We start from the raw sequence: 21,800 nt of genomic DNA, 5'->3' as shown, positions 1-21,800 counted from the left end.
AAGTAATCAAGATTAACATCAGCAGTGATGTCATATTGATATTTTGTACCATTAATATGATATGGTACAATGCCACTTTACCTCTGTGATCTTCCTCCCCAAAACACATAACTCCATTCTTAGGAGAAGGATCAGGGGATTTGACTCTTAAATGCAGTGTGGTATCTTGGATAATATTCTGTAACAGAATAACGTATTAGTTAAAAAGGACAGGAACCTGAATAAAATATGGACTTTAGTTAAAAATAATGTATCAATATTCGTTCTTTAATTGTGCCAAATATATTAATGTAACATGTTAATAACAGGGGAAACTCTGTGTGGGGTATACGGAATGTCTCTGTACTATCTTGACAATTTTACCATAAATCTAAAACTGTTATAAAATTCATTAAATGAATTTTTAAAATGGCATCTCTTGTAATATATTCACAGTTCTTTAACTTTGAACATGAACCCCCTTGACATTTTAGCTTTTAGATATTTAAGTTATTATATTTTTGTTGAAGCCTTTCATGCTGCCAAAGCAATTTTTTACACTGAAAATTTATTCTTATGCTAATTTAATCTTTTAATGGGGGTTATTTTAAATAGGATTGATTCGATAATGTTGCTGAAACTTTGCTAAACAGTTTAAGTGTATTTTGTACAGAATGAAAATATAAATCGATGAATATTTTAGAACTATAGCCTGTTGACTAATGCTCAATTTTTTAATCATCTAGAAATTAATAAAATGCGACAAATTACAAGACTGTTGAATCAGCATTTCTAATTTTATTCAATTCAATATCTATTATAAAGTTCCTTTGTTACACTATAGCACATTTTAAAGTGCAATAAATGAAAGAGCATTTTATATGAGCTAGACTAAAATAGGAATTCACCTGAAACCTCATGAAAATATTTCAGTCTGAGTTTAAAACACATGCATGCAAAACTTTCCACTTTTTAAAGTTATGATTATTAAGGTTTCTGTTTATAATTTTGTTTCTTTTTAATATATGCTGTTTGAGCATTCAGGAAGGCAATTTACATGGAAAATAAACAACTTGTTTACTGCAAGTTGTAGTGCTCAAATAAAATGGCAAGCGCTCTTTGATGCACAATTCTAGTTTTGTGGTTTACTTAACTGGAAATTGTACAATGTAATAAGCACTCTGTTATTTTCTATGGTTGCTTTTATGTGCTACCATACATAGACCCAATTTGCATAATGCAAGCATTTGAAGTTTGATGTTCATGACAGATAAGGCTTTATTTTTTTGCTATTTCCAAGCTGTTTTTGAACACATTTGAACTGTGTATAATAAAGACACTTAAAAACTATCCAATTACATAGTTTTCATATTATTCAGTTAAAAATTCCATAGTTTTGTTTTGTTTTGTTTTGTTTTGTTTTGTTTTCGGTATGCGGGCCTCTCACTGTTGTGGCCTCTCCCGTTGCGGAACACAGGCTCTGGACGCGCAGGCTCAGTGGCCATGGCTCATGGGCCCAGCTGCTCCGCGGCATGTGGGATCTTCCTGGACCGGGGCACGAACCTGTGTCCCCTGCATCGGCAGGCGAACTCCCAACCACTGTGCCACTAGGGAAGCCCAAAAATTCTGTAGTTTTTAATATGATTTCCTATTTGAAACATGGATTAAATAAACGTAACTTCACACTTGTAATTATGAAAATTTCTTAGTCATGGTTTTATTAATTGCATTATTATCAGATAGCATACTATATGATTTTTTCCCGTGAAACTTTAATTGCTCACAAAATCATCAATTTCTGTAAATGTTTCATGAAAAAAACACAAGGTGTCTTTTATTGTCTAAGATGAAAAAAAATAAGAACTTCAGAATTATTTTGTTATAATCTTCATTTGTTTCTACTGATACCTTGTGAGTAAACATTAATAGTCTAGTTTAATTCCACTGTGATTTGAGGGTAGACATAGTATGATTTCTAATCTTTTAAATTTGTTCAGGTGTGTTTTATGGCCTAGAATGTGATCTGGGTGAATTATCTATGTGAGCTTGAGAAAAATGTGTGTTCTGCTCTTGTTAGATGAAGGAGTTTATAGACGTCAATAACATCCAGTTGATTGATGGTGTTGCTGAGTTCAACCGTGTCCTTACTGATTTCCAGCCGCTTGGATGGGTCCATTTCTGGGAGAAAGGTGCTGAAGTCTCCAACTACCAGAGTAGTTGGATTTATCTATTTTTCCTTGCAGTTTTATTGGTTTTTGCCTCATGTTGTTGACACTTAGGTGAATACACGTTAAGAATTGTTATGCCTTCTTAGAGAACTGACACCTTCATCATCATATAACTCCCTTCTTTATCTCTGATAACTTTCCTTACTTTGAAGTCTACTCAGTCTGAAATTAATGTAGCTACTCCGGCTTTTCTTTGATTTGTGTTACTATGGTATAGTTTTCTCCATTGATTTTTTTTTTTTTTTTTTTTTTTGCGGTACGCGGGCCTCTCACTGTTGTGGCCTCTCCCGTTGCGGAGCACAGGCTCCGGACGCGCAGGCTCAGCGGCCATGGCTCATGGGCCCAGCCACTCCGTGGCATGTGGGATCTTCCCGTACCGGGGCACGAACCTGTGTCCCCTGCATCGGCAGGCGGACTCTCAACCACTGCACCACCAGGGAAGCCCTGTACTTTTAATTTATATGTGTCTCTATATTTATAGTGGATTTCTTCTAGACAACATATAGTTGAGTTGTGGATTTTGATCTACTGTGACAATCCCTGTCTTTTAATTGGTGCACTATATCACTGACTTTCAAAATGATTATTGATGAAGTTAGATAAATAAGTATCATATTCATCACTGTTTTCTATTCATTTCCCTTGTTTTTTGTTCCTATTTTTTCTTCCATTCTCTTTCTGCCATTTGTGGTTTAAATTAAGCATTTTATATGACTCCATTTTCTCTCCTTTCTTAGCATATTATGCTTTTTTCCCCCACTTTTTTCAATGGTCACCCTTGAGTTTGCAATGTACATTTAAAAATAATCAAAGTCCAATTTCAAATAGCACTTCACCACTTCACTGGCAATATAAGTACCTTATAATAACAAAATAGTCCTAATTTTTCCTACCTATCCCTTCTATTATTGCTCTCATTCATTTCCCATATATAAGGCATACATAAGATATATCCACAAGCATACATAATCAAATACATTGTTGCTATTTTAATATGGAAAAAACCTGTTGCCTGTTAAATCAATTAAGAATATGATAAAAGTTTTTATGTCATCTTCACTTACTTCTCCTTCAGTGCTCTTCCTTTCTTCATGTAGATCTGTATTTTTGACCTATTTTCCTTCTCACTAAAGAACTTCTATTAGCATTTCTTTCAAGGTAGGTCTATGGACAACAAATTCCCTAACTTTTTGTCTGAGAAAGTCTTTTTTTCTCCTTCACTTTTGAAGCATATATGCATGCATTTGAGAAAAAAAATCTAATATATTTAAAAATCTATCATAATTAATAAGAAAAAATGGTAGAAAATCTAACAGAAAAGTGGAAAATTATTTAACAGGTATGCCATAAGATATGATCTATAAACAAATGAAAAAGTCAATGCTATTAATCATCAGGGATATGAAATTTTAAAATGTAATATAGTACCAAACCACACCTACTGTAAAGTCTAAAATTAAACAACCAAACAATTTGTAGAGGCTCTGGAGCAATTGAAACACCCTTAAAATGTTGATAAGAGTATGAATAAATATGGTCATACGTACTCAAACTGAATATATGCATTTTTTACTGTTTAGCAGTTGTACTTCTAAGTATATACTCAAAAGAAACTTTCAAAAGTGTTCATCAAGAAACATGTAGTAGAATTACATAACACCAGTATTCACAATAGCCCTAAGATGGAAACTTCACATAAGTTAATACTGTGAATTAGAAAATGAATTATATACACACAGACTAAAAATCTATACAGTAATACAAATAAACTGAAATTCAAGCAACCAGCAATAGTGTAGATAAATCTCACAATTATATTGATGAGTGAAAGAAGCCAAGCATAAAATAATATGTATTGCATGATACGACATATATAAAGTTCAAAAATGGGCAAAGGCATAAATTAAACTAGTATTTTTATTAGTCAGGTTTCTCCAGAAATACAGCGTGTGTGTGTGTGAAAGGGACAGAGACAGAGAGAGAGACATAAGGAATCAGCTCACACGATTATGAAAGTTGGAAAGTTCCAAGATATTCAGCAAGCTGCAGACCCAAGGACAGCTGATGGTTTAGTTTCAGTCCAAAGGCTTATAGGCTCAAGACACAGGAAAAGCCAATGTTTCAGTCTGAGTTTGAAGGAAAGAATAAAACAAATTCAGACAGGATGAATTCTCGTTACTCAGGAGAGGGTCAGCCTTTAGTTCTATTCAGGATTTCAACTGATTTGATGAGGTACCCATGTTATGGAGGGCAGTTGGCTTAACTCTCAATCTATTGACTTAAATGTTAATCTCGTCCAAAAGTCCCTCACAGAAACAAACAGAATAACTGTTTGAGCAAATATCTGGGCACCTTGTGGCCTAGTCAAATTGACATGTAAGATTAACCATCACAGTACTTAGATTGGATTAGTGGTTGGAGGTACACAGGTGAGGCTTCTGGGCTGCAGGTAATGCTCTGTTTCCTGAGCTGAGTGCTGGTCACACATGGGTGTTCAATTCATGAAAGTTTATCAAACTGCATACTTATGATTTGTGCAACTTCCTACACACACATATGTTGGTAAATGCCTACTTAAAATAATCTGCATGTAATGGAGATTTAAATGATTTACATTTATAAAGCTTGTCCCCTAAGGTAGTTTAGGTTTTCACAAATAGTTTACACAGTAAAACATGTCTGTAAACTTATCCACAAGGAAGTCTATTAGAATTTTATAATTTCAACTTTAGATGATTTTTGATCTCCTGATTAATTACAGATACCTATGTCAAAATTACAAAAATAAAGATGATAGTGTATACCATGTGATAGTATTATAAAATATTAATCATGCATTTAATAAAATTGACCTGGAGTACATATCCAGAGTATGTATACTTAATTTATAACTTTAAGACAAAGGCTGTTTCTGACTACTTCTAGAAAGTATTTTGTATCTTTTCCTTCACCTTAGAATGGCAGTCTTGTGTCAAATGACTACGTGTTAATTTTCTTAACGTGTTAGTACCTAAGAAATAATTAATAATGAATCCCCTGTTATATGCTAGTGATGGGACACTATATTCAGTGCTGAAAATATACTTTTCTTAAACTGAGGCAGTTACAAGTAAGGCACACTGGTTAATTATTATTTTGCCTACTCTACATATATACATACATACACAATACATCTGTGGTTTTTGGATATGTTTACCATGGTTCACCTAAAACCATTTAGAGTGTCCACAGACATTTCCTGTGATTATTGCTTATTCTTTGTAAAATGCCACACATTATTTCTTCCTTCTCACAGACATGACTCACAAGAATCATTTACCATTTCCATATATTTTTTTTTGCTTTTGAAGCTACTATGATTATTTTAAATAATTTTAAACATTAGTGTTTTAATTAAGACTTTCAAATTGTGATGTCATCAGTATTGTTAGTTTCTGAACAAAATTATCAGAAACATTGGGAGATGAATACTTCTTGCATTAAATTCACATTAAGTAAAATAAAACTAAGCAAATTCTCATATTTACCTATGTGGCATCACATTAAATTACACATTTTATTTTCTTTTTAAGTCACTTTCTGTCATTTTATTTTAGAGAATTTTTATACTCATTTCAAAGTTCTGTCACCAAAATGAGCTATCAGAAACTCTTATAATTACTACAGGTGAGTAAGCTGGGTAGTGTTGAGTTCTGTTTTCATGTGAGGAAATTTAAAATTGGAAGTTAAGTAACAAAACTAATATTAGAAACTATACATCTTTACTCTTAATCAGGATCTCTTTACACAATAACACGTGATATCCATGTATGAAATTTTCCATTGAAATGAAACATATTAGAACTTTCAGTTCATGTACATTATGAAAAATAAGTGATTAGCAATCTTGTTTGTCACTATTTCTTGATTCAATTATGACAATAAACTAAATTTAGTGTCAACTTGTAGTTCTTTATCCAAGCCGTGAAAGATACCTGAGAAGTGACTTGATATTGCAGAGAAATGTCGAATGCAAAATTCAAAAACAACAAGGTTAGTGAGAAGATTTTGTCACCATAAGTAATTAAAACAGAAAGATTTACTCATCTAAAATTAGTCTTTCAAATTATGAAGCAATACCAAACTAATGCTTTCTTCAAGACGTTGAAGAAAAATGGTTGTGTACATAAATTTTATTTTTATAAAATTTACTATGTACTTATTTATTCTTAAGCACAATAAAGATATTATTCCTTCATTCAATCAAGGTCTATTGACCATCTTCTATTTGTAATTTCATGGTTTGGGTCACTAAAGTGTTTACAATCCAAGATATGTATTTATGCATTCATGTGACTAAGTATACCTAATTTTTTTTTCCAAGACAAGTTTTAACATGGATGAAAGACTACTCTGGAAGTCAGAAAACAAACCCTACTGGGAAAATTCTGAAATCCATATGATACAGCAGTAAAAGTCAGAAGCGGGTTAACAAAATGAATGTGCACAGCCAGCCAGACTAGCCAGAATCTCATCAGCAAAAAGGATACAAAATCAAAATAAATACCGCATCAACTATTCCTAAGTAAGTTAGCAAAAAAGGGTATATGAGAAAATAAATAACTGAGAAAGAAAATACGGCCTGGAATACTATGCAACCATTAAAATTCTGTGCAACCTTTTGGTATAAAACATTGTTCACAACAAATTAGGTAAAGAGAGAGAGAGAGCAAAGGAGACAGGAATCAAGGAGATAGGAAACATTTTTAATTGCACAATCTAAATATATAAAAGGTATAGAAAGGCACTACAGTTGGCCCTCCATATCTGTGAATTCCCCATCTGCCATCCACAAAAAAAAAATTTTTAATTCCAGAAAGTTCCGAAAAGCAAAACTTGAATTTGCTGCAAAGGTAATTATTTACATAGTATTCACACTGTGTTTACTACTATTTACATAGCATTTATAATATATTAGGTATTAAAAGTAACCTAGAGATCATTTAAAAAGTATATGGGAGGGGCTTCCCTGGTGGTGCAGTGGTTGAGAGTCGGCCTGCCGATGCAGGAGACATGGGTTGGTGCCCCGGTCCGGGAAGATCCCACATGCCGTGGAGCGGCTGGGCCCATGTACCATGGCCGCTGAGCCTGCGCATCCGGAGCCTGTGCTCCGCAACGGGAGAGGGCACAACAGTGAGAGAACCGCGTACCGCAAAAAAAAAAAAAAAAAAAAAAAGTATATGGGAGGATATACATAAGTGATACAACACACTACATCATTTTATACATGGGACTTAAGCATCTGCAGATTTTGGTATGCTTGGGGGTCCTGGAACCAATGGCTCCATGATACAGAGGAATGACTGTACATGCACATAAAAGGTCAAAATCAAAGAATTCTTCATATTTCAAGTGATATAAACAGACTGTTGCCTCCTAAGAAGATCCACATTCTCCATGATCTATTCTTTTTGAAATCCATTACCAGAATGAAGTTAAAAATTAAATATCAACCATATGAAACAGTTGATTTTTGCCCACCTGTTTATAATACATCAGACATGCTTTTATTTGCTAACTGGGCGACAGAAGAAAGGGTATTATGCAAATATGCAAGAAGATAGAGCTGTGACTGATGTTTCTGCATGTAAAATCTGTCTAGACTAAATAAAGTGAAAACTACAGTTGAGTCTGTAATTACACTTTGACAGTCTTCATAATGCTGAAGTTTGAGTCAGTGTTATAGATGCAAATGGTCCTTAACAATTTATTTTCTATTACCAGAAGCGTTCTACATATTACAGTATTTTGAATTATTTGCTATATAAGTGATCTGTAGAGACTCTTTGAACAGCATCTTTAATATAAATATGTATATAGTTTGTAATAAATAATTTGTGGTTTTCCTGGTTGCCTCTTTCAATTGGCATCCTTGAATTTCATCTTTTGTCTATCTTGAACCAAAGTCTGAATTCAGACTTTTTATACAAATATAATCGTTGCCAGTTGGCTAAAATAAAACGTAATACTGAATCTGATCTGGCAGCGATGATCAAGGAACTGAAACCTCCTGCTGCTGCTTCCTCTTCCTTCTACATGTTTTACTTGTAATGAACTATTTGCTGTGGTCTCAGATTTCAGCAGCGGGCACCTGAGCAAAATGTTCATTTGCCTTCCAACTTGAGGTAATCAACAAACTTCAGGTTTTCTCCTGTCGTCTAATATGAAGAACAGAAAGAACACTTAATGGGCGGACGAAAAGAGCATTTTTTTTCTTACGTATCCTAGAATGATGAGCCTTGCTGCCAGAAGGAGGGAAAGGTACATCTGAAGGGAAGGAGGGCTGCTAAGGAGAAACATTGGTTCCTCAAATTGCACAAAATCAACATTGTATATTACAGAATGTAAGTCAGTAACATCATGAAGATAAAGTAAGAATAATACATGATTTAAAAAAGTTGCATCATGCATATTAAGTAATTTGAATTTTTTTGAATATGAAATCCAGTTGCTGAAGATTTGCTATGATCTATAATCTAAAATGTGCCAGTGGCTTTAAGTCCTGATTTGTTAGACTTAATTTAAGCACAAACAAAAACATATACAACAACTTGTCTAAACAGATCCTGGCTGGAATAATTTCTAAAACAAAAGTAAATGCTCTCCAGTTATCTATCTTTGCCTACAATAAAAATGACGACAGCTTTCTGCATCAGGAAGAAAAAGAAAAACAGCAATAGATATAAACTGTATAAGGCAGTTCTTTTTTTAATGTAATTATTTTTTAAATTTTATTAATTAATTTATTTTTTGTCTGAGTTGGGTCTTCATTGCTGTGCGTGGGCTTTCTCTAGTTGTGGCGAGCGGAGGTTACTCTTCATTGAGGTGCGCAGGCTTCTCATTGCGGTGGCTTCTCTTGTTGAAGAGCACGGGTTCTAGGCACGCCGGCTTCAGTTGTGGCACTCAGACTTAGTAATTGTGGCACAAGGGCTTAGTTGCTCCATGGCATGTGGGATCTTCCTGGACCAGGGCTCGAACCCGCGTCCCCTGCATTAGAGGTGGATTCTTAACCACTGCCACCAGGGAAGTCCAAGGCAGTTCTTAAGTGTATTTCACAAATATAATTTTTTTTTTTTTTTTTGCGGTACGCGGGCCTCTCCCTGTTGTGGCCTCTCCCGTTGCGGAGCACAGGCTCCGGACGCGCAGGCTCAGCGGCCATGGCTCACGGGCATAGCCGCTCCACGGCATGTGGGATCTTCCCGGACTGGGGCACGAACCCGTGTCGCCTGCATCGGCAGGCGGACTCTCAACCACTGAGCCACCAGGGAAGCCCCACAAATATAAATTTTATGCATCAAATTATGGTCCATAAAAATCAGTATCACTTGAAAGACATTTAAACCTCTGTACTCTTGTGGCCATATTATCAGGCCATATAATTGAGGGCAAGAAAAATATTCCATAAAATAGTGAGAGCTATATTGAAGCCAAATCTTTTGATATACCTTAAAACTAAATCCACATAAATGGGAATACATTTATAACAGAATTTTCTGAAATCCTATGCTAATTAAAGGCACAGGTAGAAATAGCCAGGGATTATTTTTGTGATATGCTCAAAGTGTTCCAATGTTTGATTTTATTTACAAAAGGAAATAATAATACATAAAATTTTCAGATGATTCATGGTCCTATTAAAGTCACTTATTGTTGGAAAGTAAAATAAGTAACACTACACAAATCTGAGCTTACAAAAGGCAGAATAATGTAGTGATAAAAACATCGCTCGCATCTGCTTCCTGGGAAAGATATGCGCTAGCAAAAGGGTCATATGAATTAGCCCCTGTATTAGATATGCACCAGAATATTTCTAGGCATTTTTTTTGGAGCCCTCAGGAAAGTTAAAGTTTATCCAAAATGAGAAAACCTAGTAAAGAAGAGGACATTTTTGTCTGTGAACTTTTGTATGTAGCTGGTTTACTCATGCATGATTGATAGCACAGAACAAAATAAGTCAGCTACAGGCATACTTCTATCTCATTACATCTCACTTGCCTTCTTGTTTTCTATTCATATCCTCCTGGTATTCTGAGCTCTCTTTCCAGCTCTCCTTCTCAAGGTCCACCCAAATCCATTCCGACCTCCTTATTTAGGAGACGTATGGTATGTGAAATACCTATTAGCTAGAAAATTCCATGGACAAGCAAGATGAATTATGATCATTTGGGGATGAGATGAGAGACTGGATATTAGAAACTGTTGAACACAATTTTACATAAATTATATCGTGGAATCCTCACAACAACACTGTGACGTAGGTACTTTTATAGACAGCTCAGAAAAGTTACTTTCATGATGTGCATCAAATCTGTCATCAGATTCTCTCTGTTCCGTGGTTAGCATGTATCCAGAACCGGGACACTTCTCTATCGTCACCCCCTTGGTCAAAGCCGCCACAGGTGCTCACCTGGAACATTCCAGTATTCTGCTGCCTCTGCCCCTGCCCCATGTTGTCTATTAGAAACATAGCAGAATGTTTCACAGTAAATTCAGAAACGTCACAAATCAGTTCAAAATCCTCAGGTGGCTTCCCCTTTGACTTAGAGAAAAATACAAAACCTTATTATCGTTTACCAGGATGCATACAATGCTGACCTTCACTCTATCCCCAAGACCATTCTGATCCAGTTTCATTGGCTTATTTACTCTTTCTCAAACAAACCTCTTCAGGCCTGATCTTTGCAAGTGCTTTTCCCTCTGCATGGGAGTTCTTTTCCTCAGATATCCCTGTGGCAAAGCTCTTCATTTCTTACGAGCCTCTGATCCAGGTCACCTGGTCAGTCAGACCTTGCCTAACTCTCCTAAACAAATCGGAACCCCCATCCCCATCCTCTTTCAGTATCCCCTTTACCATTTTTTTTTCTCAGTAGCTTTTATTTGTTATCAGTTGTATATTGTAGGTACTTGTTTATTTACTGTATATCCTTCTGACTAGAATGTAAACTTCATGAGGATTGACACTATTTCATTCACTGCTATGTCCTCGGTGCCTGGCGTATGCTCGTACATAGCAGGTATGCAATAAACAGTTGTTGAATTAATCTATGACCCACTCCTTGCCAGGTGTTCAGTCTAAGGTAGTCATGGTAATAGCCTCTCCTAGGAAAGGATTGTTTCGGGAATGTTTTTTTGACATCAATATAGCCAGTGTTACATAAAAGGAGGTCTCTGGGGGATTCTGGGAACTTTCTCCTATTCCTCAGATAACAAGCCCTCAGAAGAGACCGTCTCCCTTCTGCCTTTACTTTTTCTTTGTAAAAAGTGATGTCTGGAACTGCTGTGGCCATCATGTTATAGGCCTACGCATGCTGTGAATACTGTGGATGTCAGAGAGGAGAGGTCGAATGGATCTGAAAGAAATTTGATGTCATTTTTGAGCTCCCAATTCAATCATTGTGGGGAGGACACCCTATCTCTGGGCTTCTTGACACACGGGATAACAGATTTCCCCACCGTTTAAGCTTGAGTTAGAGGTCCCCTATTTGTGGCCAAAGCATTGTCCCCCTGTCATAAAAGGTAGGTGCAGCCCTTGGACCAGAGCCATGTGGCTTGTTTTGGCCAATGAGACATCACATTGTGACCAAAGCAGGAATTTTTACAAAGCACTGGAGAATTGGGGCTTTCATTCTTGCTACTTCTGGAACATTGGAACAGACAGTTGTAAACAAACCCAGACTAATCTACTCAATGATGAGAGACACAGGGTGATGCGAGACACACAATCACCACCACTGAATCCGCTGGCAGCCAACTGCCAAACATGTAAGTAAAGCCATTGAGCACCAGCTGACTGCCAATGCATGAGGGAGTCAGCTCAAGCCCAGCAGATGCACTGCTTAGCTGAACTAAGGCCAAATTGCTGACCCACAGAATTGTGAGCTAAACAAGTGGATGTTATTTATAAATATTGGTGTATATAGGATATGTAGGTACATCAGCATCTTACCTGATATATACGGGGACAAAAGAGTTTGTTCTCTTATACAACTACTCTTTCTACCTTAGCAGCTGTAATAGTATTCACGGTGTCACTGCTTTCATGTTCCAAACCTAGACATTTAGAAAAAAAGCAAAGTTAAAAATGGGTGGAAGGGCGTATGAAAAAGACTGAAGCAAGCATGTTCTTGTTGGTGACGTGTAGACACCAGTTGCAATGCCTCACTGAGAATTCTCTGTCATAAATGCCACAAATAACAGTATGATGAAAACTTAGAAATAACAGAAGAACTTAGAAATAATAGTTCTACTCCCAATTTGTATTTCTAAGGCAAATTTCTTTCGTTAGAGACACTTATGATGTCACATGAATCCCAATGGGTCCTGGCCCGCAGATTCTCCATTTCCCTAGTGCATTAGAACTCATTTTTACAGATGAGATGGCATCCTGGAAAAGACGCCACCTATTTGCCTAATCATCTTGTCACTTGGTGAACTTGCTGACATGCAACAAAATTACAAAGACAAATCCTGACTACCTGGAATAATGGATGAGTTGTTCAGTGCACGGGTCTTCTTTCTTTAGGATGGGCCGACATGTGTGCTGAGGAAGGCCAGCGACAGGCCTGCCTCTGCCACCCCTGTCCTGACTCTCCTCACTGGCTCGCTCTAGGCACACTGGTATTCCAATTTGACTAAACAGGTACAACTTTGCTTTATAGTTGCTTTGCTCAGATTAAATTTCTGTTCCTAAGGTTTCGTCTTAGGTGTACAATAACTTTTTTTCTCCCACTTCAGAATATGTCATCTAGAATATTTGACTTGGCTCAGAACCTATCAAGGGACATAGGAATATCTAAAGATACTCATTCTGGGAAAATCTGGATATTTTAAAATTTAATTAAACATCACCTATTTTGGAATTCCCAGTAATAGATATATCATAGCAATAGGTTCTCTAGGATCAATGGAAAATATCTGAGTAAAACAACAAATTAATATACATGTGTGGAGTGAACAGAAATATCAATATAGCAAAAATGGGATCACTGACCTCAGTTTTAGTTCCCGATAGTTTTGTACAGGTTTTATTTTACTTTTATGGAAATTATTTTAATTCTTTAAGTCTCAATTGCCTGATCTATAAAATGGGAATAAAACCAGGTATGAGAGTGCTCATCTGAGTGCTATGAGTGAGGGCTGGGCAGTGAATGTGCTCCAAGGAAGAGAAGAAATTCCCACTTGGAGGCATAACTGTTGTACTTTTGGCAGAGAGTTAGAGCAGGTTTAGGAATCATTCATTCAAGCTGCATATTGTTTCTGTGAAAGAATTCTAACTTGACAAATAAATTTTAGAAGAAAAGTTATTTTGCTGCTGAGAACCAGAGATAAACAAAAAGATCTAAATAAATACACACACACACACACACACACACACACACACACACAGATATCTCCATAAAAATATCCCACAAGCACCTCTACAATTGCTTCTCACTTTCAATGACTAAAAAGAATGTAAAATTTATAAAACAGGAAATGGAACAATGGAACATGCAAAAGGAACTAGAAGGCCTGTTAAAAAGAAATAATGAAACAAAAATTAGCCATAATTAGATAAGAAGTTGAATTAACACTGAATTCAAACAAATAAATAGAAAAAAATTCTGAAATAAAGGGAGCCAAATTTATCAAACAAAGGACCCTCTAATTCTAGGTTCTGTTGTAAAGAAATGAGGGAGGCAGGAACTGCAAAATTAAAATGTTGTGATGAACTTATTGGACTGTTCGATTAAAGAGAGAATCCCACAGTATCCTAGACAGTGAACCAAGGCATCAAACAAAATAATACAAACAAACACACATCAAGCAAGAAAAACAAAACCTGTATGCCTACTATCAAATTTCTCTTCTAAAATCCTATGTACCAGAAGATAGTGGGGAACAGCCACAAAGTTTTATGAGAAAATTAATATAACCTTAGAATGTCAAATTGTCTTCATGTATTAGAATAGCTCAAGGCATTTGAAAATATACAAACATGACTCAGGTCCATATGCCAATAGCCAAATCTACCTACCAGCATTCTTTTCTACACCGTACACAGTTTTCTGATTTATTGTTTTTGTGTTATGTGTTATTCTCTCTGCTCCAACCCCACTGCCATGCCCTGACTTCATTTCTGTTTGGCTTAAAATAGAACTAGTATTTTTCGAGTATATCTTTCCTCTAATAGTTTGCCAAAACATAGCCAATAAAACTTAACACACTATGGGTTTATTAAGTTCACAAATTGCCATCTATACAATCACAGGTGGTAATTTTATCAAATGTTTTACAATATGTAATATAAACTTCAACTTCCTTCAGTGAGTTGTCTGCATTCCTATATAGCTTTATACTTACCTCTATTATATAATTTATTAAATTGCTATTAGTGTATATGCTTTTGTGCTTCATTAGGATCACATATACAACAAGACTGGGAATGCAGAGTTCATTTTTGTATTCCAAGTACTGTGTTCAGTGCTTTTCAAATTATAGGTGTACAATAATATACATTGATGCAATCAATCTATACATGTATAGATATGTATGACCATAGGGAGGGATAAGACAAGGCAAAGAAGAATTGTGTGTGTGTGTGTTAATTCTGAATATCTAGGAATATTGGGAATATTCCTCTTCTAAAGTGTCCTGTTTAAAAATCGGATCTGAACACGTCAAACCCAAGGTAGAAGAAGGTGTGAAGTGTCACCGATGGATGGAAGAGTAGGTATCAATGCGCTTAGAGGGAAGAAATAATCAATATGAAAATCAGGTTGTTGAAATTGGGGCCAAGAGGGCAATCTGCATCACCCGCCTCTAAGTCACATCTAGTAACTACTATTCCCCCAGCCCTCCGACCCCACGCCAGCAAGGGTAACCATTATTCTCACTTCTAAAACTATAGATTGGTTTTGCCTGTTTTTGAGCTTTTATAAATGGAATCATGGAAATCCATCCTGTTTTTTTTTATTTTTTTTTTTTACTTGATAAACCTTTATTCCATTTTAGCCTTTATATCCCTCTCCCAGGCTGCCTGATATCTCTCCCCCGCCCAACGCCGGAGGCAGCCTGACCGCAGGTTGTGCTTTGGGGCTGGGTGGGGGGAGACTGTACCTTTAGTGCTTGTAAACCTACACCAGGACTGGGGCCAACACCTCACCACACCAGCTAGGTCTGGCCAGGACATGGGCACTGGGCAGTTCCTAACGCCCCCTGAGACCCAAAGCCTGTGGACCAGAGCTGCCATCCCCATCCCCACCACTGAGGACTTGGGGAAGAGGGGCATAGAAAGTGTACCAAGACCCCTAGAGGCACCTGCAGGAGAGCAGGGCTTGCCAGGGAGAAGGCAAAGAACCAGGTGAGATTCTTGAGGTCCCTGTGTCTCCAGCCAAGGCTCCTTGCCCTCTCCCTGGGGGCAGTGCCAACTATCCCCCCTCCCTCACTGGCCAACCCCAGAACCAGGCACCCTATCCCTTCCCACCAGCCAACAAGGGACAAAAGCAGTGAAAACACCAAGCTTTGTTGCTAGGATAAAAACACCCTAAGTATTTAAATTAAAACTGAAGCCCCAGTCAACTGGACCAGCAGTGAGCTGGTGATTGCAGACACACAGACAGCCCCCCATTCTTCCCCATGCCCAAAGGACTCCAAAGGCAGCAGGAAGGGGCTAAGGGCCGAGTCTGTCTGTCACCAAGAGGGAGCCTCTGGGGAAATAAAGATTAGGGCAGGGGTGTCCTCAGGGGGTCCCAATTTGGGGGCACTGAGGACTGTAAACATGACCCAGCTTGAGGGCCGGGGGTGTCCCAGCCCCCCGAGATTCTCCCTGGATGAAGAATGGCCACTGTAGTCAGTGAAAAACAGAAGCTGGTCTTGAAGCAAAGCGAGACCTGGTCTCCCTCTTGGAATATTGTGGGCGAGAAGGGGGCTGAGTCTGCGAGCTCAGAGAGGGGCTGCGATGGAGGGAGAGGGTTCTGGAAGCCAAATACGGCTTTGAGCTGACTCACGGCCCCTCCTCCCTAGGGGAAGCTGCTGGAAAGTCAGCTCAGGCCACAGCTGCCCAGCCCAGGACTGGACAAGGTCAGGCGAGCTCCCGAGAGGCCCCGCCTCAGGCTGGCTTCGGGAAAAGGCAGAGGATGTGGCTAAGCGGTGCTGGGAGAGCGTGAGGGCTGCCACAGTAGCACAGACGTGGCCCGAGGCCAGAGGGCCGCTACGGTCCCAGGAGCACCACCGCAAGGCCTGGCTGAGGCCCCGGGGAAAGTGCTGCCTCGGCCTCACTCCGGGCCGGGAGCCCCGGGGTCCCGGCCATCCCACGGTGCTGGGCACACATGAAAGCCCACGCCCACGGAGGCAGGCAGGCAGGCGGCAGCCAGGCAGCTCCTCCGGCGGGCCTTGGAGCCACAGGGTCAGGCCCAGGCGTGGTGTAGCACAGCACAGCCTCCTGTCCGCGTGAGGCCCGTCTGGAGCCTTTGGACCAGTGCTGACTGCGCATGTGCCTTCCAGGCCACAGACCCTCACAGGTCCCAGCTGCCCCAGTGGACGCCTGTTGCCAGCAACAAGCCTCGGCTAGGTGATTCGGGACATGCGACCGAGGCACCTGCAGGGCTGGGTTGGGGGCTACAGTTTCCACAAAACCAGCCCTCCGGCTGCTTGAGGATCACCCAGGGCCTGGATTCTCCTGAGGATCAGGCACGATGGCCTCCTCAAGGCTGGGCTTTCTCTGAATGACAGAGGTCCCAAAGCACCCCTCAGAACCCAGCATCTTCTCCAAGCCTGAGTCCCCGAGAGTTGACCAGGCAGGGACCTCAGGGCTTACGCCGACTGCGACCGCCCTCAGGACCAGATCCCCGTGTCTCAGGGCTGGGCCTGTCAGAGCAGGGCCTGGGGCTGGAGTGGCACCAGAACCGGGACCAGTGCTGGCCTCAAGGCTGGCCTTGACCGCTTCCCCTCGGTTCCGGCCCTCAGCCCTTTCCTCAGGGCTGGGCCTGGCTGCGGAGCCACTGGCCCCTCAGCGCCCTGACCTCCGGCCCGTACCACTCGTGCAGCTGGGCGAAGGAGGCCGAGTCGAGAGGCCCGTTGGGCGCCGAGGCCCGCCGGCAGGGCGGTAGTGGCGGGGGCTCGGGGCCGGGCAGGGTCTGGGGGCGGCGCCAGCGGGGGCGGCGGCGGGGGCGGGGATCTCCGCGCTCCACAAGGCACAGCCGTCCTCCTTGGGCGGGAGCGCGTGGGGTCGGCGGGGCGGGAGTGCGTGGGGTCGGCGGGGCGGGAGTGGGCCGGCTGCGCGCGCGGCCGCCAACCGGTGTCCCAGCTCGCGCACCACCAGCCGCAGGTAGTCGAAGCTGGCCCGCGACAGCGCCTTCACCCAGCCCTCCATGGCGGCCTGGCTCTCGGCCGCCAGCACGTAGGTGTGGGCCCGGGCCCCAGCGAAGTGCACGTCGAAGGCGAACTCGTCGGCCGCCTCCACCAGCTCCACGGTGCAGCCGTCCAGGATGATGACTCCCACGGGCTCACGGCCGGCCGCGTCCCCGAAGCAGAAGAGCATGGTGCCGCGCGGTACAGACCAGCGGCGGTGGTGGGCCGCATGCCGGCCGCCCTTCTTGTACAGGAAGCCCGCGTTGTCGGCCGGCGCGTCGCAGGTGGCGTGGAAGGCCAGGCTGCGCTGGTTCAACTTCATGGCGGCGGGGCCTGGGGGCTTGGGACCGCTCAGGCCACTGCTCACTTCCCCGCCCTCTGCTCAGTTCTGGGGGGCCGGGGGGGCGGGGCCGGCCCGGCCATGGCCCGGGACCCGCTCGGTGGCGGCGGCAGCGGTGCTTTGTCTCCCGGGCGGCCGAGCCGGCGCAGCAGCGGGGCAGCACGGATCCGTCGGAAGGAGGCGGGGGTAGCCGGCTGTTTTTCTAATTCTTCACTGTTGTTCTATAGTATTCTGTTATCTTAATATAGTATGGTGTATCTGTTCTATAATTGATAGATCTTTGGGTCATTTGCAGTTTGGGCTCCTAGAAATGGTGTTCTTAAATATGCCTTGTGGTGAACATAACTACATATTCTATCAAGTGAAATTGCTAGTGCGAGGGCAGAATCAGAATTGTCATGCGTATAGCAGCAATACCTAAGGCCCATGTGTCTTATAAGGCTTATTTCTTAAAAAATAACACTTGGAAAGGATACTTTTATGATAACAAGATAGTAATTGCTTTCCTCAGTTCTATGAGAGAAGGGGGAGTTTTCTGTATCTTAAGATTTCTTTTAGTAATTAGTAGGGCTTACAGTTTTCAAAGCCAAAAGTTGAAATTTCATTCATGACCACTCAGGGTAAAAAGCTTATCTAAGAACTCAATATTTACAATACGAAATGAAAAGGGACAAAATGGGATGACTAACAATTGGATTCGTGATGTAGAAAATTATTGATTAGAAACCATACCTGAATCGTAATGTAAAATGGTCAATGTTAACTGGACACCATTGCTTTGGTATGAATAAGAAAAAATCATGAAGAAAGTGTTACCTTATTAGGTTAATCTGATAGTTACATTCAGGATAAATTAAAGGGGAGAGAGAGAAGCAATTAGAAAGCTTCTAAACCATTTAAAATTAATGGTTACTCAGACCAGAAGTGAAGAATGGGTATAGGAAGTGTGCGTGTGTGTCTTTATGTGTGTATTGTGGGCAACTAGAGCTACACATACAATAGACAGTCTGAGGGAAGAATCGACAAGACATGACAACTGACTGTACACTGTAATGAAGAATGCAACAGAAATTACATTTGATCCTAGGTAATGGCAAAGCACATAAATTGGACGTTCAGGAAAAGTGTTCCATTTCACAGGAAGAGTGAATTGGTTTCAGACACACTGAATTTTGTCTGATCCTGACATCTCAAAATGAAACTGATTAACAACCAAAAGAGAAGCATGGCCTTGACATGCAGACTGAGATGGCAATAGGAAGAAATAAAAGAATAAATGGGGACTCTCAAGACACCTCTTTAATTTTAAGTAAAATTCAAAATGATTGAAAAATAATTTCACAGATGTTCAAAGAATGTTCTTCCCTTGAGACTGGTTTGTAGACTCACTGGTTTAATCACATTACATGTTGAGCTAGTTAATATATAAACAGTATTTGAGAAAGATTTCAAAGCTCTCCTGCTTAAACTTCTAGCAAATAACTGCCAGGACGCAATTAGAGCCCACACACTTCAACTCTGAAGTCTGAAGCCAGATACGTATAAATGTGTTTAGTTTAAATTAGCTATAGGATGTGAGGACTGGGCGGATGATTGAATTTTTCTAAACTAGCTTAATGTTACAGCCATTTTTCTGTATCCTACGCTTATCCTACACGTTTTACATAAATGTGTATAAAGTGAAACACTTATTTTTATAGTTTTAACCTTTTATTCTCCTAAATTGTATAGCATAGTTCACATAGTTATCTTTCTATAGGCTCTAATAATAATATTTAGAATTAAAATCTCATTTCCATATGAATTATTAATATTTGTAGGTTACACATTGATTTATGCAAACAGTTTAGTAAAGTTACATGAAGAATAGAGAGGAAAATAATGGACCTAGTTTGTTGATCTTCACAGCTTTGAGAAGGTTATTTGATCCAAATGGCTCAAATTGTTCATAGGTATTAAGAATTTTGAGAGGTTTTGAATGAAATATTATGATGGTAAAAGGGAACTTCAAAATATCTTAATAGAGAAGTAGTATGTTGAGGAAGCAATCTTTGAATATTGGAAATATATATAAATACATACTCTAAGTCTCATTCTCTTTGAATGAAAAATAATAACATATTATTAAATAAATAGCTTATATTTATTGAGGGCTTACTATTTGTAAGAACTTGGCATTGTTGTCATGTCACTTTAAAAAAAATTCTTTGAATCCTTCCAACAAGAATATTAAATATACTATAATTATGCCCTTTTACAGTTGAAAAAATAAATCATACCCAACAAGGTCAACTGGAGGCAGTTCTTATATAAGGACCTAAGTCTCCCAGACTCTGAGGCTACAGTCTCAACCTCCAGTTGCCACTGCCAACCAAGCTGGCATGCATTTACTGAACAGGTAGATTTGCCAGATTTAATAAATAAAAGTACAGGACATGCAGTGAAATTTGAACTTGAGATAAACAATGAATAATGCAATCACTATAGCAGAAGTGTGTCACATGTAATATTTAGCACATGCTTATACCCTCCTCCCATAAGTTGTTTACCTGAAATACAGTTTAACTGGGCTGCTTGCATTTTTTCTGACAACCCTACAAACAGGCTGTCTTGTTTTTTAGACAAGGCCTGGAGATCTGATCAGGAACTTAGAAGAGTTCAGAGAAACTAAAAGAGTGCAAAAGAGTTGCACTTAAAAGAGTTCAGAGAAACTAAAGTCTGTGGGAGATCAGAGATCATTTCTCAGCAAGCAGAATTTCAAATGACCATTTATTGTGTGTCATAAATAAGAAAATACTACACCAAGGAATTACTGGAAGAGGACATGTTTTTCTTCTACTAGACAATGTGCTGTTTCTACCGCAGTCCAGCACTTGAGGAGCACAGTAGTGGCCTGCTGTATACCTATGTGTTTAGTCTATGGGAATCTTCTGGTTGCCTGTGTTGAGTAGTTCTGTTCTCTTTAGTGCTAACTCTTTAACCTCAGGGTGCTAGTCTTTTACTTTAAAAGATTTAGTGTTATGTATTAAAGATCTGAGAGTCAAGTTAAATTATATAGTTATTTAATTAATTTCTCAATGCCATAATTTTCATAATTTTAATGCTTCCAAATAATTTTCATAGTTTTCTCCATTTAGTGAATAAATGAATGCTATCAGTTTTCTCCCTAAAAGATTATGCTCTTACATATGTCTAAGAGTTGTGGAGGGAGGATGCTGGTTAATACACTAAATTGCTTTCTCCTTTGCTTTGTCTCTCTTGAGACTTTTTAATCTACTTTGATATACCTACACACCAACTTCATACTCTACCAATTAACCATTCATTACCTAATTATCTCCTCCAGCTGAGCACTCTACTTCTTTAGAATAATTTCCCCCTCATTATGATTCTTGTAACAGTATTATTTGCACTCTTTAGAAAGTTATTTCTAGTAACTTGAATTGCATTCAAATAATTCAGCTGATTTATAGAAGGCATTTTTCAATTTTCCTTAGATTTTTGCTATTGAAAGAGTTACACTGTAATTCTTAAGGCCACTTCAGAATTATCAGTCTCTCTTAGAATTTTACAAAATGTACTAAGCCCTCTTTTCAGTGCAGTATTATTAAAAAATTCCAGGATACTAAACATATGGTAGACAATTTCATTATTTTTCACAAATGATACTCAGGATAAGTAATATTATTTTGTGATTCTGAGTATTTAGAAAAATGAAACAAATATATTCCCATTGTAAAGTAGTTTTTTAAAAGCCTGCATTAAATAGCCATAATGGAGTAACTGGTACCCAGACTAGCCCTTCCATTATAAAGAATGATAAGAGAGGACAGCTGTTTTCAGGTAATGGGCAACAGGCAGTACATAGCTGTGAGTCTTACATA

General features: G+C 39.5%; 1 pseudogene across 1 annotated transcript; it reads right to left on the bottom strand.

Annotated features, from left to right (window-relative positions):
• Positions 1 to 17,200: 17,200 nt before the first annotated feature.
• LOC309822984 (sesquipedalian-1-like) lies at positions 17,201 to 17,910 on the bottom strand (annotated as a pseudogene). Its single transcript has one exon. The product of its transcript is annotated as a sesquipedalian-1-like (transcript).
• Positions 17,911 to 21,800: the final 3,890 nt, after the last annotated feature.

Source organism: Grampus griseus (assembly GCF_964374135.1).
Source record: "Grampus griseus genome assembly, chromosome: 1".
Taxonomy (NCBI): domain Eukaryota; kingdom Metazoa; phylum Chordata; class Mammalia; order Artiodactyla; family Delphinidae; genus Grampus; species Grampus griseus.
Note: the sequence above shows the minus strand (reverse complement) of the source record. Positions and strands in the feature narration are given on the sequence as shown.